The sequence below is a fragment of the Grammomys surdaster genome, unplaced genomic scaffold (assembly GCF_004785775.1).
Source record: "Grammomys surdaster isolate TR1022 unplaced genomic scaffold, NIH_TR_1.0 60, whole genome shotgun sequence".
NCBI lineage: Eukaryota > Metazoa > Chordata > Mammalia > Rodentia > Muridae > Grammomys > Grammomys surdaster.
Window position 1 is genome coordinate 9,986,543 of NW_021604562.1, and position 13,888 is coordinate 10,000,430.

The 13,888-nt window shown below is 41.5% G+C and overlaps 1 non-coding gene across 1 annotated transcript; it reads left to right on the plus strand.

Moving 5' to 3' along the window:
- The first annotated feature begins 11,504 nt into the window (after nucleotides 1–11,504).
- Nucleotides 11,505–11,648, plus strand: LOC114622229. Its single transcript, XR_003711566.1, has one exon. It is a non-coding gene; the product is annotated as a small nucleolar RNA SNORA48 (small nucleolar RNA).
- Nucleotides 11,649–13,888: the final 2,240 nt, after the last annotated feature.

Sequence of the window (13,888 nt, forward strand, 5' to 3'; positions counted from 1 at the left end):
GGTCCCATTTATAAATTGTTTATCTTAGAGCCTGAGACATTGGTTCTCTTCAGAAAGTTGTCTACTGTACCAGTGAGTTCAAGGCTATTCCCCAGTTTGTGTTCTATTAGATTAAGTGTATCTAGCTTAATGTTGTGGTCCTTGATCCATTTAGAAGTAAGTTTTGTGCAGGGTGTTAAATGGATCTATTTGCATTCTTCTACAACCAGACATGCAGTTAGATCAGTACCATCTGTTGAAGCTTTATTTTTTCCATTGTATGGTTTTGGCTTCTTTGTCAAAAATCAAGTGTACACAAGTGTGCAAGTTTATTTCAGGGTCTTCAATTCAACTCCATTCATCAATTTGTTTGTTCCTATACCAATACTGTATGATTTTATTGGGATTTTTGCTGATATTGGTAGACAATTTCAGGTTTATGGCTGGGAAGGGAGACAGTCTTAAGTTGTGAATTGGGCTGAGATTTTTGCTGGTGAGAGCCTTCATTCAGACACCTTGGTGAACAAAGGGCTTCTTTCTCTCCTTAACTGTTTAACCTCCTTTCTCTGGTCTCTCACTTGGTACATCAGGGACCTCTGCCTTCAGAGCCAATCACTCCCTATATCCAGCTTGGTTTACTCTGTCCAGCAATGGACATGTGGTGTGGAGCGCTGCTGCCACGCCTTAAAGATGGTGCCTGCTAGCCCTTGCTGACTTGGAGTAAACAAGCCTTGTTTGGTCCTGGGGCGGTACTTCCTGGTGGCCTGATCTTGTGTCATGGGTCCTTGACCAATCACAGTGCGAGACGTGGTATGGGCTCATGGGCAGTCCTACACAGGGTATAAAGCTTCGCTCCTGGGCTGGCTCGGGGGCACACCTTCAAGCTTCATGTAACTAGCAACTCCTGAGTAAACTGCTGCTGGAAGGAACTGGTGTGCGAGTCTTTCTTCCCTGCTGGTCGGGGTGGTAGGCGCTGCACAATGTGGTACTTTTGTTTTTTTCCTGCCAACCTTCCTCAATTACTTTCTCTAAATCACTTTGGTTTTGAGGCTGCTTAGTACACCTCAAGCACCCACACTTCTCTCTGTTGTTTCAGATTGTGTTCATCTCATTATCCATCTTCCACATCTACTAAAATGATTATATATATATATATATATATATATATATATATATATCCTACATACATATACTATTTTCTTTCCCCTTTTCTTCTCTTTCATCTTTCTCCACCTCTTCCTCTTCATTCTCTTCCTTCCCTTCCTTTCCCCCTTATTTCTCTCTTCCCTCCCTACTCTCTTATTTCGTTCTTTTTTTTAAAAACTGGGTTTTACTGTCTTACCCAGGCTGGTCTTGAACCTCCTAAGTAGTTGAGATTACAGGTGTTTATGAAGCACTGTGCTTAAGTTCCTTTTTTTCTTTTTCTATTTTTCAAATCATGTGTTTAAACTACATATTTATTTATTGGGTTTAATATCTGTTAGCATTTTGATATATTGAATTTATTTGATATATTTATTTGTTGAATTTTGATATATTTACTTGAGGTTTTGGTTAAGTTATTCTAAGTAAATTATAAATGTTTTTATGCATCCATGCTAAATATTTCTATATGTATCTCTTTAAAAAGACATGTGCCTACTTAACTGAAATATTATTATCTTACTAAATATGTTTTTGATTTTTGTTTTGTTTTTTCAAGACAAGGTCTCTCTGTGTAGCCCAGGCTGTGCTGGAACCTAGTCTGTAGACCAGGCTGACCTTGAACTCAGATCTCCACCTGCCTCTGCCTCCTAAGTAAGTGCTGACCTTCACTAAATAGGTTAGTAGAAATTTCCTATAGCTTCTGATACCTACTATAACTACTAGGTCTAGGTCTCTACTCCCTATCATAGATTTTGAGGTAGCAATAGATGTGAACATATTTCTAGCAACAACTAAGGCAAGATGTGTACATTCAAAGTACTCAAAGGTATAGAGGGTTTTGAAGTACTATTTATCGTGTATAATGTGTTTCAATTTGTAGATGAAGTGCGAAAAAATAATAGAAGCCCAGGAAAATGTTAAGATAAAAATACAGATGGCTACTTTTTTATTTAATTTTTTTTCCTTTTAAAATTCTCTGTTCGTTTTTACAACCTGATGATAGTTACCCGTTTCTCCCTGTATGCTTAGTTTTTTTAAAATCTACTTTAATAAGGGTACTTATATGCTTTACCTCCTTTATAGCCCACCACCCACAAGAGATAGTGGAAGGAAAGTTTAATAGGGCAAAGGAAGATGTGTACCTGTTTAGAAATGACTCTTTGTAGTAGCAAATCCAATCTACATTGTCAGAGTATTAGCCGTTCAGTTCACACGAATCGGCAGTAGCAGCTTGATCCACTCACAAACACTATTCACTCTGTTGATCAGCCCAAGTCTGCAGAAGTGGCAAGAAACCTCTGGAACAAAAGTTCTTTAGTGTCATGTCTCTATGAAGTCACAACAAACAGTGACTAGCAAACAGTGGCAAGGCAAACCAATACCACAAAATCTTGTTCATTGTCTATTGGGTTATATTTATAACCTTTCCAAACATCATGTGTTCTCTCAAAGGTCCTCTCTAGCAAAACATCACCTGCCCTTTTTCTAGGCTGAAAAACACCACATGTTTGTTCTCAGCAAAACATCCTCTCACATGACTGCTTCAGCAAAAACATCCACTCGTAAGACAGTTTCCAGGAAAACATCACAGGACACAATTGAGTCTCCAATGAAACCAGAAATTTCTGCTTCACCTCCCTTTCCTCTAGTCTCTCTTTCTCACCTCCTCCAGATGCACTTCCACCCACACCTCTACCTTCTCACAGAAAAAAGGAGGCCTCCAAGGGACATAAAGCAAATGCAGTATAACAAGCTATATATATTAAGGCCTGGCACATACCATCACATGAAAGGTGGACAAAGTATCCAGTAGAAGGAAAAGGGTTACAAGTAGAGAGAGCAAATAACAAGGAGGGCTTAAGGAGAAACTCAAGATCTCCCTGGGAAGAGGAATTAGAATAGATTTCAAGGTGGACTAGAGGAGGTTAGGAAGAATCAGGTGTGGGAGAGGAAGGGAATACTTGGAGAAAAGACTAGAATTAGGGGGTCTATTAGTGGCAAGGTAGAAACCTAGTTCAATGGAAACTCCATGGTATCTACTAGAGTAATCTTAGCAAAAACTCCTAGTAATGCTGGGCATAGAGACTGAATCAGCCATCTTCTCTAAACAGGCAGGGTCTCAAACGGAGGGAATGGGACAACAATTTACAAAAATTTACAAAGCCTGAGTAGTCATAGACCTTGTAAATAGGTAGCCTTGGCAGAGAGTACCAACTTAGATAAGGACAAGTGAATCATAGGCAGAGCAATAGTGACCTGTCCCCTGAACCTTCACCCAGCTGATACCCGGTTCTGAAGATATCTGTATTCCCCCTGAACACCCACACTCCAGTGTCATTCCCTTCCCCACATCCTGCCTTTCTGTGTTTATAACCCCTGTGTGAATGAATTACGATTTGAGAAAAAAATAAATTATTAAAAAAAATAATACGGACAACAATGAAAGAAAAAAAAAAAGAAAAAAAAGAATTGAACCCAGGTGCTCTGGAAGAGCAGCAAATTCTCTTAACCACGGAACCATTTCTCTACTCTCATCATATCATTTTATAACACAATGCAAGCTGGCCACCACCTGGCTGAAGACTAAATTTCCTTTCCCTGAGCAGTGGCCTCTGTAACAGACCCTGTATTGTTCATACCTAAGGTGGTACTACTTACTCGTAAGCATTAGTAAGCCTGAAAATTCCCATGGTCTTGTTGCACAGGCAAGAAAGAGCCATAATATGGAGAAATTCACAGAACACATTATCTTCCTTGTTTATTTGTTTGTTTCAGACAAGGTTTCTCTGTATAGCCCTGGCTGGCCTGGAACTTGCTATGTAGACAAGGCTGGCCTTGAATTCACAGAGCTCTACCTGCTTCAGCCTCCCAAGTGCTGGGATTAAAGTGGTGAGCCACCACCACCTAGCACGCATTATCTTCCTTAACTAAAGCCACAATGATGATTTTTAAAAATATATCTCAGAAAGCTAACATGAAATGGTTTTATGAAATGGTCATGAGATAAATTCATTGTAATTCCTGTTATGCCTTAGAAACAAGGGGAAATGGGGGTACACATAAATAGCATAGCGATACTAGTAATTCATTCAGCAGTGAGAAGCATAAAAATGAAGGCTACTAGGTTTTCTAAATTAGAGAAGGTCATGTATTTTCTAGATGTCTTGATGACAGGGAGTGTGGGGATCATAGTGTCCTGTGTAGTGGTCTATAAAAGGCCCAAGAAATGCAATCCTTTCCGTTATCAATGAAGACTTATGTCTGACCCTCCTGGACTTGGAGTTCTGTTATTTATTGTTTCCTATCTTGTTTCTCTCTGCTGGTATTCTTGGTGAGTGGCTACATCCAGATGCCAGGGTGAAGGGCTTCTTTATTTCCTTATGTCTCTCAATTTTTCCTGCTTTTCTATTCTGCCTTGAGTATTTCACCTTCTTTCTCTGGACTGTTACTTGATACATCAGGGTCTTCTACCTTCAGAGCCAGCCACTCACTCCATCCAGTTTGTGATTACTTTTTCAATAAACCAGTGTTGTTCTCTTCAAACAGTTGTTACTAGGGTCATCATGCATGCTTGGACAAATTATGCCTTTCTGAGAGATCCAGGTCCTGATGGCAGCCCAGGACTTGATGACAGCTGTTACCCAGCTACTCCCTTAAAGCTACAACTTCAATTATGTTAGTTGTACAAAATTTTCTGTCCAACAGTTCCTAACAAGTCTAGTCAGTATGCTAATCAGCCTTGAGTTATATTACAAGCAGCCTTCTCTAGCTAAATTTTACTATATGTAACTTAATATTTCCTAAGCAAGTTTATTAGTAGATTTTTATAACACGGGTCCTCAACCCTCCTAATGCTATGACCCTTTAATATAGTTCCTTATGTTGTGGTGACCCCAACCATAAAATTATTTTTGTTGCTACTTTATAACTGTAATTTTCTACTGTTATGAATCATAATATAAATATCTGATAGGCAGGATATCTGATGTGTGACCTCTGTGAAAGGGTTCCACAGGATCTTGAAACCCCTGCTGCTTTATAACATCAATTTATCATTCCTGATCCCTCCTAACAATCATAAATGCACATATAGCAAACAACACAATGCCGAGTCATAACTCTGACAAAATTGAAAAGAATATAGTTTTAGAATAGTAGTTGAAACTTTCAAATTCCTACCTCAATAAGACAATATGTACAAAGAGGATCGGTAAAGAAACAGACACCCAAACATTATAAAACAACCAGAATGAACAGATAGATATATACAAATTCCACTTGCTGAAAGCAGGATGTGTGTGTGTGTGTGTGTGTGTGTGCACGCGAGCATATAAGTGTTTATGTGGTGGTTTCAATGAGACTAACCCCCATAGGCTCATTTATTTGAATGCTTGGTCCACAGTTGTCCTGTCCAGCAGAGCATTAAACTGGGGTCCGAGGAAATCACCTGAAAGAGAACGGGCTGTGGGGGGAGGGAACAGGCAAAGATGCAGAGAATGGCGATCTGTCTATAGTCTGATCAGATTGCAATTTTTACTTTTTCACACACAGGTTATATACACAAAAAGGCAGGATGTGGGGAAGGGGAAGACACAGGAGTGTGGGTGTTCAGGGGGAGTACAGATATCTTCCAGAACAGAGTGTCAGCTGGGTGAAGGTTCAGGGCACAGATCACTATGACTCCATCTGTGATTCACTTGTCCTTATCTAAGTTGGTACTATCCACCAAGGCTACCTATTTACAAGGTCTATGTATTCAGCCTGGCAATTTTCCACCAAAGCTGCCTGTTTACAATAGCTTCTAGGCATCTGTTTCGGTGTTTTTCCACAGAGACCCAAGACTTGGTGTTAGTTAGTATACATTTATGACAGGCCTATTGCTGATTTTAGGCCTACGGCTGATTTTAGGCCTTCAGTGTATAAGCAGGGCTGCCCCTGACACACAGTTGTTGGAACTGTTTGAGAAAGATTAGGAAGTGTGGTCTCCTTGGAGAATGTGTGTCACTGGTGGGAGTTTCTAAGGATCCAAAAGCCCATATCATTCCCAGGTAGCTAGCTCTCTTTGCTTCATGCTTGTGGATCAAGACATAAGCTTTCAGGGACTATTCTACTGCCACTAGTACCAGCCTGTGGACTACTCCCTGCCAGGATGGTCATGGACTTTACCTCTCTGAAACTGTAAATGCCAAATAAAATATATACATATTTTTTTTTTACATGTTCCTTGGTTGCAATATCTTTTCACAGCAATCAAAAAGGAATTAAGACAGGAGTTGGTACCAGGAAGTGGGTTATTGCTGTGATAAGCCTGACCATGTTGTTTTTCAAAAAAATATGGAAGATTTTGGGATTTCAAATTAGGTAAGCAGCTGAAAACTGTAAGCCAGACTTAATGAGCCATCCTAGGAAACATTTGTTGCTGGTTGTTTTGTTGATCTTTGTCCTACTGACTGAAGTAAGATGAAATAGCAAAGTTGTTTTGATTTGCATTTGTCTAATTGCTAGGGATGATGAACATGTTTTGAGATATTCCTTTGCGACTTCTGTTCAGGTCTCAGGCTTCTTTTTTCTGTGTGTGTGGGTTATATTTCAACTTATAGGTTACAGTCCATCATGGAGAAAAGTCAGAGCAGGAACTCAAGCAGAAATTTAAAGTAAAAACCCATGGAAGAATGCTACTTTCTGGCTCACTAGTTCAGGCTCATGCGTAGTCATCTAGCTTCCACATACAGCCCAAGTCCACCTGCCCAGGGAATGGTACCATGATGCATAGCCCGTGACTTTTAACCTGTGATCATCTGGATTAGCAGCAAGCACCTTTATCCACTGAGCTATTTTGTTGGCTCCTAGCATTGGAATTTTTGGTTAAGCTTTACAAGCATGGAATAAATAATACATCATCATTTTGGAACTAGATTAAACAGTGGATCCTTTTCTTCCTATTCCATTTATATGTCTCAGTAAAATCATATTGAGTCATTCCTGTACATAAGAAAGTCCACACCCCCACTTCTTCCCACATTACCTAAAATACAGGGAGAAATATTTCTGTGTTATACAACCATCCCGTCCCCAAGGTCCCTTCCATGTATTCTAGACTCTTCACTTGAAAGGAAGTGTTCTGTTGTTCAGCTAAGACTCAAGTTTGCATATGGGGAACTGAAAATGATGAAATTGATTCTCTACAAGCATATTAACACTTGTAGCCATGCTCCAATCCACAGAGCACCCCAGAATCTGAAAAGTGTTTTCCAGATGTGTTTGGGACTAGTTCCGAGGCTTCCTGAGCTTTGGCTGATTGCATGCAGTAGGTCCTGGCATGAAAGGAAACTGTCATAGACTAGACAGGAGTACTCTTTTCTCGAGCCCCAGCATAGGCACTTGCATAGGAGTTAGCAGCACTTGTAAAAGGCCTTGTATAAGCCCAGGGATCAGAGTATTCCAGAACACAACCTTGAAATCAAGGCCAAGCCTTTTCTTTCTTTTGCTAGCATGTGGAGAACAGCATCATCTTCCTGGAGGAGTCCACTGAGGATATCTGTCTCTAATTGGAGAGAGGTAAATGTAAAAGGGTAACAGTGTCTGCATCTATAGCACAGAACCAAGCAGCACAGACCTCCCACACTCCTTTATCACATGACAGTTTGTCCACAGAATACATTGTAGTAACCTCCTGATTTAAACATATAAATCAAAGTTCTTTGGCAAAGTGCTAGGTTCCCAAAATCAAGGTGAATTGGCTTCACAGAAACTTTATCCTGCAAGCAATAGCAGTTGTTAAGGTGGTATTTTGTATTCCATGTGTTTTTTTTGTTCTGTCTTATCAATTACAAAGATAATTATATGAGAGATGGATCACAAGGGAAAAGGAAGCTTTAAGAACTACCTTTAAGGTGTTTATAAAAGGACCCAAATCATGTAATCTAAAAGTTAATTTTCCTCCCGGTCACTATTTCCTTCATACTGATTTGTAATCCTTGATAACCTACAGAACACTGGCTTTCTGGGAACCCACAGGTTATTCCAGCCAGGAAGTAGGTAGGATAATTGCAGATCTTAACCTCTCCTTTTCCTCCAGGACCAACCCTACAGGCTCATCCCCACTTCTGTAGCAGATAACTTGCTGCAGCCTTTTCTTACTCTTTGCCACCATTCCCAGGGGACTAAACAGTTCTTCGTAGAATACAACTTGCTTTCCTCGCTTCAGTGGATACCTTCAGTGCCACCCACCCCCAATTTCTAGCCCCAATACATAGAAACACATTTTACCTTGGACCCTCAGTGACCATATATATCAGGAACCCAGGATAATTTCCTACCAGGCAGCACACAGTCGCCACATCCTTCTAAGAACTAGAGAGGGCAATAGAAACCAACGGAAAAACACTCACCCAATCAAGACAAGACTGGATATTAGCACCTAGAATTGCACTCTTCTCAAAGCCCAGATGCCTGGATGACAGTGTAAAAACACGATCAATAAAAGCCAGAAAAATATGTCCCCAATGGAGTCTAGAAACCCTAACAGAACAGGTCCTGGGTATTACAACATAGCTGAAGTACAAGGAAAAGACTTTAATCCTTATGAATATGATAGAGGTCCTTAAAGAGGAGACAAATAAATATATGAAGACACAAATAAACAATGGAAGGAAATGAATAAAACAGTCAAGACCTGAACATGGAAATAGAATCAATAAAGAAAACCCAAAAGGGAAAATTAGAAATGCAAAATTTAGGAACTTGAACAAGAACTTCAAAGGCAAGCCTTACCAATATATGGAAGAGGGACTCTCAAATGTTGAAGACACAATAGGAGAAATAGATACCTTCGTCAAAGGATTAGAGGAAGAAGAAGACTCCCAGCTCAAAGGTCTAGAAAATAATTTCCACAAAATCCATAGAAGAAAAATGTCCTAACCTAAAGAAGGAGATGCCTATAAAGGTACAAGAAGCATACAGAACATCAAAGAAGCTGGACAATAAAAGAAAGAATCCTTGGAACATAACAATTAAAACATAAAACATACAAAAAAAGAAAAGTATTAAAAGCTGCAAGGAGAAAAGAACAAGTAATACATTAAGGGAGACCTAGTGTAACCATTTTAATATCTGACAAAATAAACTCCAAACCAAAATTAATCAAGAGCACACCCATACACATGTGCAGATACACACATATGCATTTATTTATTTATTTATTTATTTATTTTTCATTAGTTCTTTTATTTATTTATTTTTATTGGAGATTTTATTTACATTTCAGATGTTATCCCCTTACCCCATTTCCGCCCTGCCCAGGAACCCCCTATCCCATCTTCCCTCCTCCTGCTTCCATGAGGATGTGCCCCCAACCACCATCCCCCACGCCCACCTCCCCACCCTCAAATTCCCCCACACTCAGCATCCAGTCTTCATGGGACCAAGGATCTCCTTTCCCACCTATGCCCGACAAGGCCATCCTCCCCTACATATAGAGCTGGAGCCATGGGTCCCTCCCTAAGTGCTCCCAGGCTGGTGGTTTAGACCCTGGGAGCTCTGGTGGTTGGTATTGTTGTAGCCCTCTGGTGGGAATCTCAGCTAGAGTCACTCCAGTAGACACCCCATAGACTCTTCTAGTCCCAGGCCTCCAGCTAGTCCCAGAGATGCCCCCACCACTGATTTCCATTCTCACATCCCAGCCCTGTCTTCATGAGCTTCATGTGGTCTGTGAGTTGTATCTTGGGTATTGCAAGCTTCTGGGCTAATATCCAATTATCAGTGAGTGAATACCATGTGTGTTCTTTTGTGATTGAGTACCTCACTCAGGATGATATTTTCTAGTTCCATCTATTTACCTAAGAATTTCTCAAATTCATTGTTTTTAATAGCTGAGTAATACTCTATCATGTAAATGTACCACATTTTTTGCATCCATTCCTCTATTGAAGGACATCTGGGTTCTTTCCAGCTTCTGGCTATTATAAATAAGGCTGCTATGAACATAGTGGAGCATATGTCCTTGTTATATGTTGGAGCATCTTTTGGGTATATGCCCAGGTGTGGCATAGCTGGGTCCTTATTATTTATTTATTTTAGACAGAGTTTCACTGGTCTTTGGTCTTTAGCTTGTTGATTAGAGTTTTCCTATCTCTAAATCCACACACCTATGGATATCTGATTTTTGATAAAAGAGTCATAAATATACACAGCCATTCATCTTCCATGAATGGTGCTGGTCAAACTGGATGGTTGTATGTACAAGAATTAAAATAGAGCCATAATTATCACCCCACACAAAAAATTACCTCCAAATGGATCAAAGACCTCAACATAAAACCAGTTATACTAAATCTGAGACAAGAAAGTGGGAAATAACCTTGAATTCATTGGCAAACAAAACGACTTTCTGAACACAACACTGTTAACACAGGCACTAAGATCAACAATTAATAAATGGGACCTTATGAAATAAAAAAGCATCTGCATGGCAAAAGGCTAAAGTGGAAGCCTACAGAATGCAGTATATAATATATAACATATAATATATAACATATATAACAAATATAACATATAACATATAATATACAATATATAATATATACTATATAATATATAGTATATAATAATGTATAATGTATGATACATGATAAATACATAATACATAATTAATATATTATAATAAATATAATAAATATATAATAAATATATAGTATATAGCATATAGCATATAGCATAATATATAATATATAATATATAATACATATTTAATATATATTTAATCAACACACATCTAATAGAGAGTTAATATCCAAAGTATGTACAGAACTCAAGAAATTAGATATCAAGAAAACAAATAACCCAATTAAAAATGGGGCATAGACATAAATAGAGACTTCTCAAAAGAGGAATCTCAAATGGCTGAGAAACAGTTAAAGAAATGGTCAACATCCTTAGCCATCAGCGAAATGCAAAACTACTTTGAAATTTCACCTTATATCCATCAGAATGGCTGAGATCAACAAAGCAAGAGATCAGCAAAGATAGCTCATGCTGGCTCGGATGTGGAGTAAGGGGGACAATCAACCATTGCTGGTGTGGGGTGCAGATTTCTACAGCCAGTCTACACAGTAACTACTTTGTAGAGAAATCAGTGTGGTGGTTCCTCAGAAAGATGGGAATCAATGTACCTCAAAATCCAGCTATACTACTTTTGTGCATATACCCAAAGGAAGCTTTGTCCTACCACAAGGACACTTGGTCAAACATGCTCATTGCTGCTGCTGTCATAATAGTTAGAAACTGGAAGCAACCTAGATGTCCCTCAGCAGAAGAATGGATAAGGCAAATGTGGTATATTTACATACTGGCTATTACTGAGCCATTAAAAAAAATGAAATCTTCCCTGGCAATGGGCAAAAAGACACCTTGTTGGTGGTGGTGGTTTTATATTAGTCAGGGGCAGAGCAGACAGCAGTACTTTGTTCATCCTAACTTGATGCCTGGTTTGGTATCCAAATCTGTTTTATGCCTAGGACTCATAAAAATGGAGGAGGAGGAGGAGGAGGAGGAGGAAGAGGAGGAGACAACCCTTCGGACTGCCATGCTACTCACACACCTGCCCTCCAGTGCATGGCAGAGGCAGGCTAGAGACACCCACTTGCCACCAAGCCATGCAACACAGATAGAGAATGTCACCTAGGGGCCTACCAGCTTTGTGGTCAACCTGCTGCTGGAGCCACCAGAATGTGCAAGTATGTGGTGTCAGATGGGAGAGAAAGAGAAGTGTAGCACCTTGAGCATTAAGAAGAGATGGAACTAGAGACTTCAGGGTAGAGAAGAGGTGAGTGGCCAGCCCTGTCACCTGGGGCCATGGTGAAGCCCTAGCCAGAGCTTCCACTGAAGGCTATATCTGAGGCCATCACTACTGCAGCAGTAGAGATCAGTGTACAGAACGTAGAGATGTTGCTGACCAGGACAGCCAGTAGGGACCATGTATATGTCCAGAGGCTGTGTAAAACTGGCCCTGTCCCCCTTGACATTCTGGAGAGCTGGCTCCATTTCTCACTTGGGATGCAGCACTACAAGAGCAGGCCTTGTGCCTCACCAGGCTGCACAGTGGTGCTAATCCTGGTGGCAGGATTATAGGTGAGCTGGTGACCCCGAAGATGTATGTGAGTGTGGGAGAGCTGGCCCCATCACTTATCTACTGTGAAGTGACACAAGAATAGAGGTGATGCCCCATCCTACCCCTCCTCACCTCTGGCGATTTGGAAAGCTGCCCATGGGTCATAAGCGAGGGAGAGATAGCCCTGTCCCTCACCAGCTGCAACACTTGGGAGAGTGGGCCCTGCACCTCACCTGAATAGCACAGCAGAGCTGACCTTGCTGGCAATAGCACAGGTGAGCAAGCCTGAGGGTCAAAGATGGGAGAGCTGGCCCTGCCATTAGTATGTCATGAGGTAGTTTGGGTGCTGGGAGTGGGTGATGCCTTCCGCTTTGCCCCTCACCACCTGTACCAGTAGGAAGATCTGACTCTGGGGTCCTGAGAACAGTAGAGCTGGTCCTGTTCCTCACTGGCTGAAGGACTCAGGAGAGCAGGGCCTGTACCTCACCTGGGCAACACAGTAGTGCTGCTGGCCCTGGTTGGGGGAGAGCAAGTGAGCCAGCCAAGGGTGAGCATGCAGAACTAGCTTCACTACTAGTCTTCCATGAGGTTGTGTAGGTGTAGGGTTGATGCCCTTCCCCTCTTCCCCCTAACCACCTATGGCAGTCGGGAGAACTGGCTTTGAGGTCATGTGAACAGGTGAACCAGCCCTGTCCCTTGCTGGCTGAGAGAATGGGCCCCGTACCTCATCTGGGCAGCACAGTAGAGCTGGCCCTGGTGGAGGGGGCACAGTGAGCCAGCACCAAGGGTGAGAGCACAGAAGAGCTGGCCCTGCCACTCCTCTGCTGTGAGGTAGTGTGGGTGTGGAAGAGATAATCTCTTCTCCCACTTGCTACCTGCACTACTAGGGAGAGCTGGCCCTGGGGTCATGTGAGGAGACCTATCCCTGCCCACTTACTGTCTGTCTGTAGCACTTGGGAGAGTGGGCCCTGCACCTTAACTGGGCAGCACGATGGAGCTGGCTCTGGAGACATGGGTGTGAGTGAGCTGGCCCTGAGGGCATGTGATCAGGAGAGCTGATCCTGCTTCCTGCCAATAGTAGCGTTGTGTGGCCTAGCTGGGGCAGTGCTGGAGAGCTAGCCCTGGTGGTGTGGATAAGGGAAAGTTGGCAGGCTGACCAGCTCAGCTACCACCCAGGCCCAGATCCAGTGCTCTGAATTGGCCCACCCCCAAATCTATATCATCTGTAAAAGGTTGAGATTTGTGAAAGGGCCAGTCCTTCTGCTCCAAAGCTCCAGGATCTCCAAGACACAGGGAAACAGCAGGATAACCTGGAGGTGTCCTGGTGAGGATCCAGTATTGATGGTGTCACAGAAGCCAAAGATCTCAAACCAGACTAATGACTCATTGCAATGAACATTTGCACGTGAAGATGTGTGGACAGAGGGATAGACTGGGACACACTGTGACAAACTACAGCTTCTGCAATGAGATAGAGGACTGATTAATATAGTCAATGCTCTGGAGAAAGCTATTCTTTTATGTAGGCTCCCAAACTCAAGATATTGACTCACCTGACCACCTCCTGCCATGCTAACTTTAAATGGATTCTGTTGGAGTTTAGGAATCACCACACAAAACATACAAACGTTGATCATAGTTAAGCAAGAATATTTT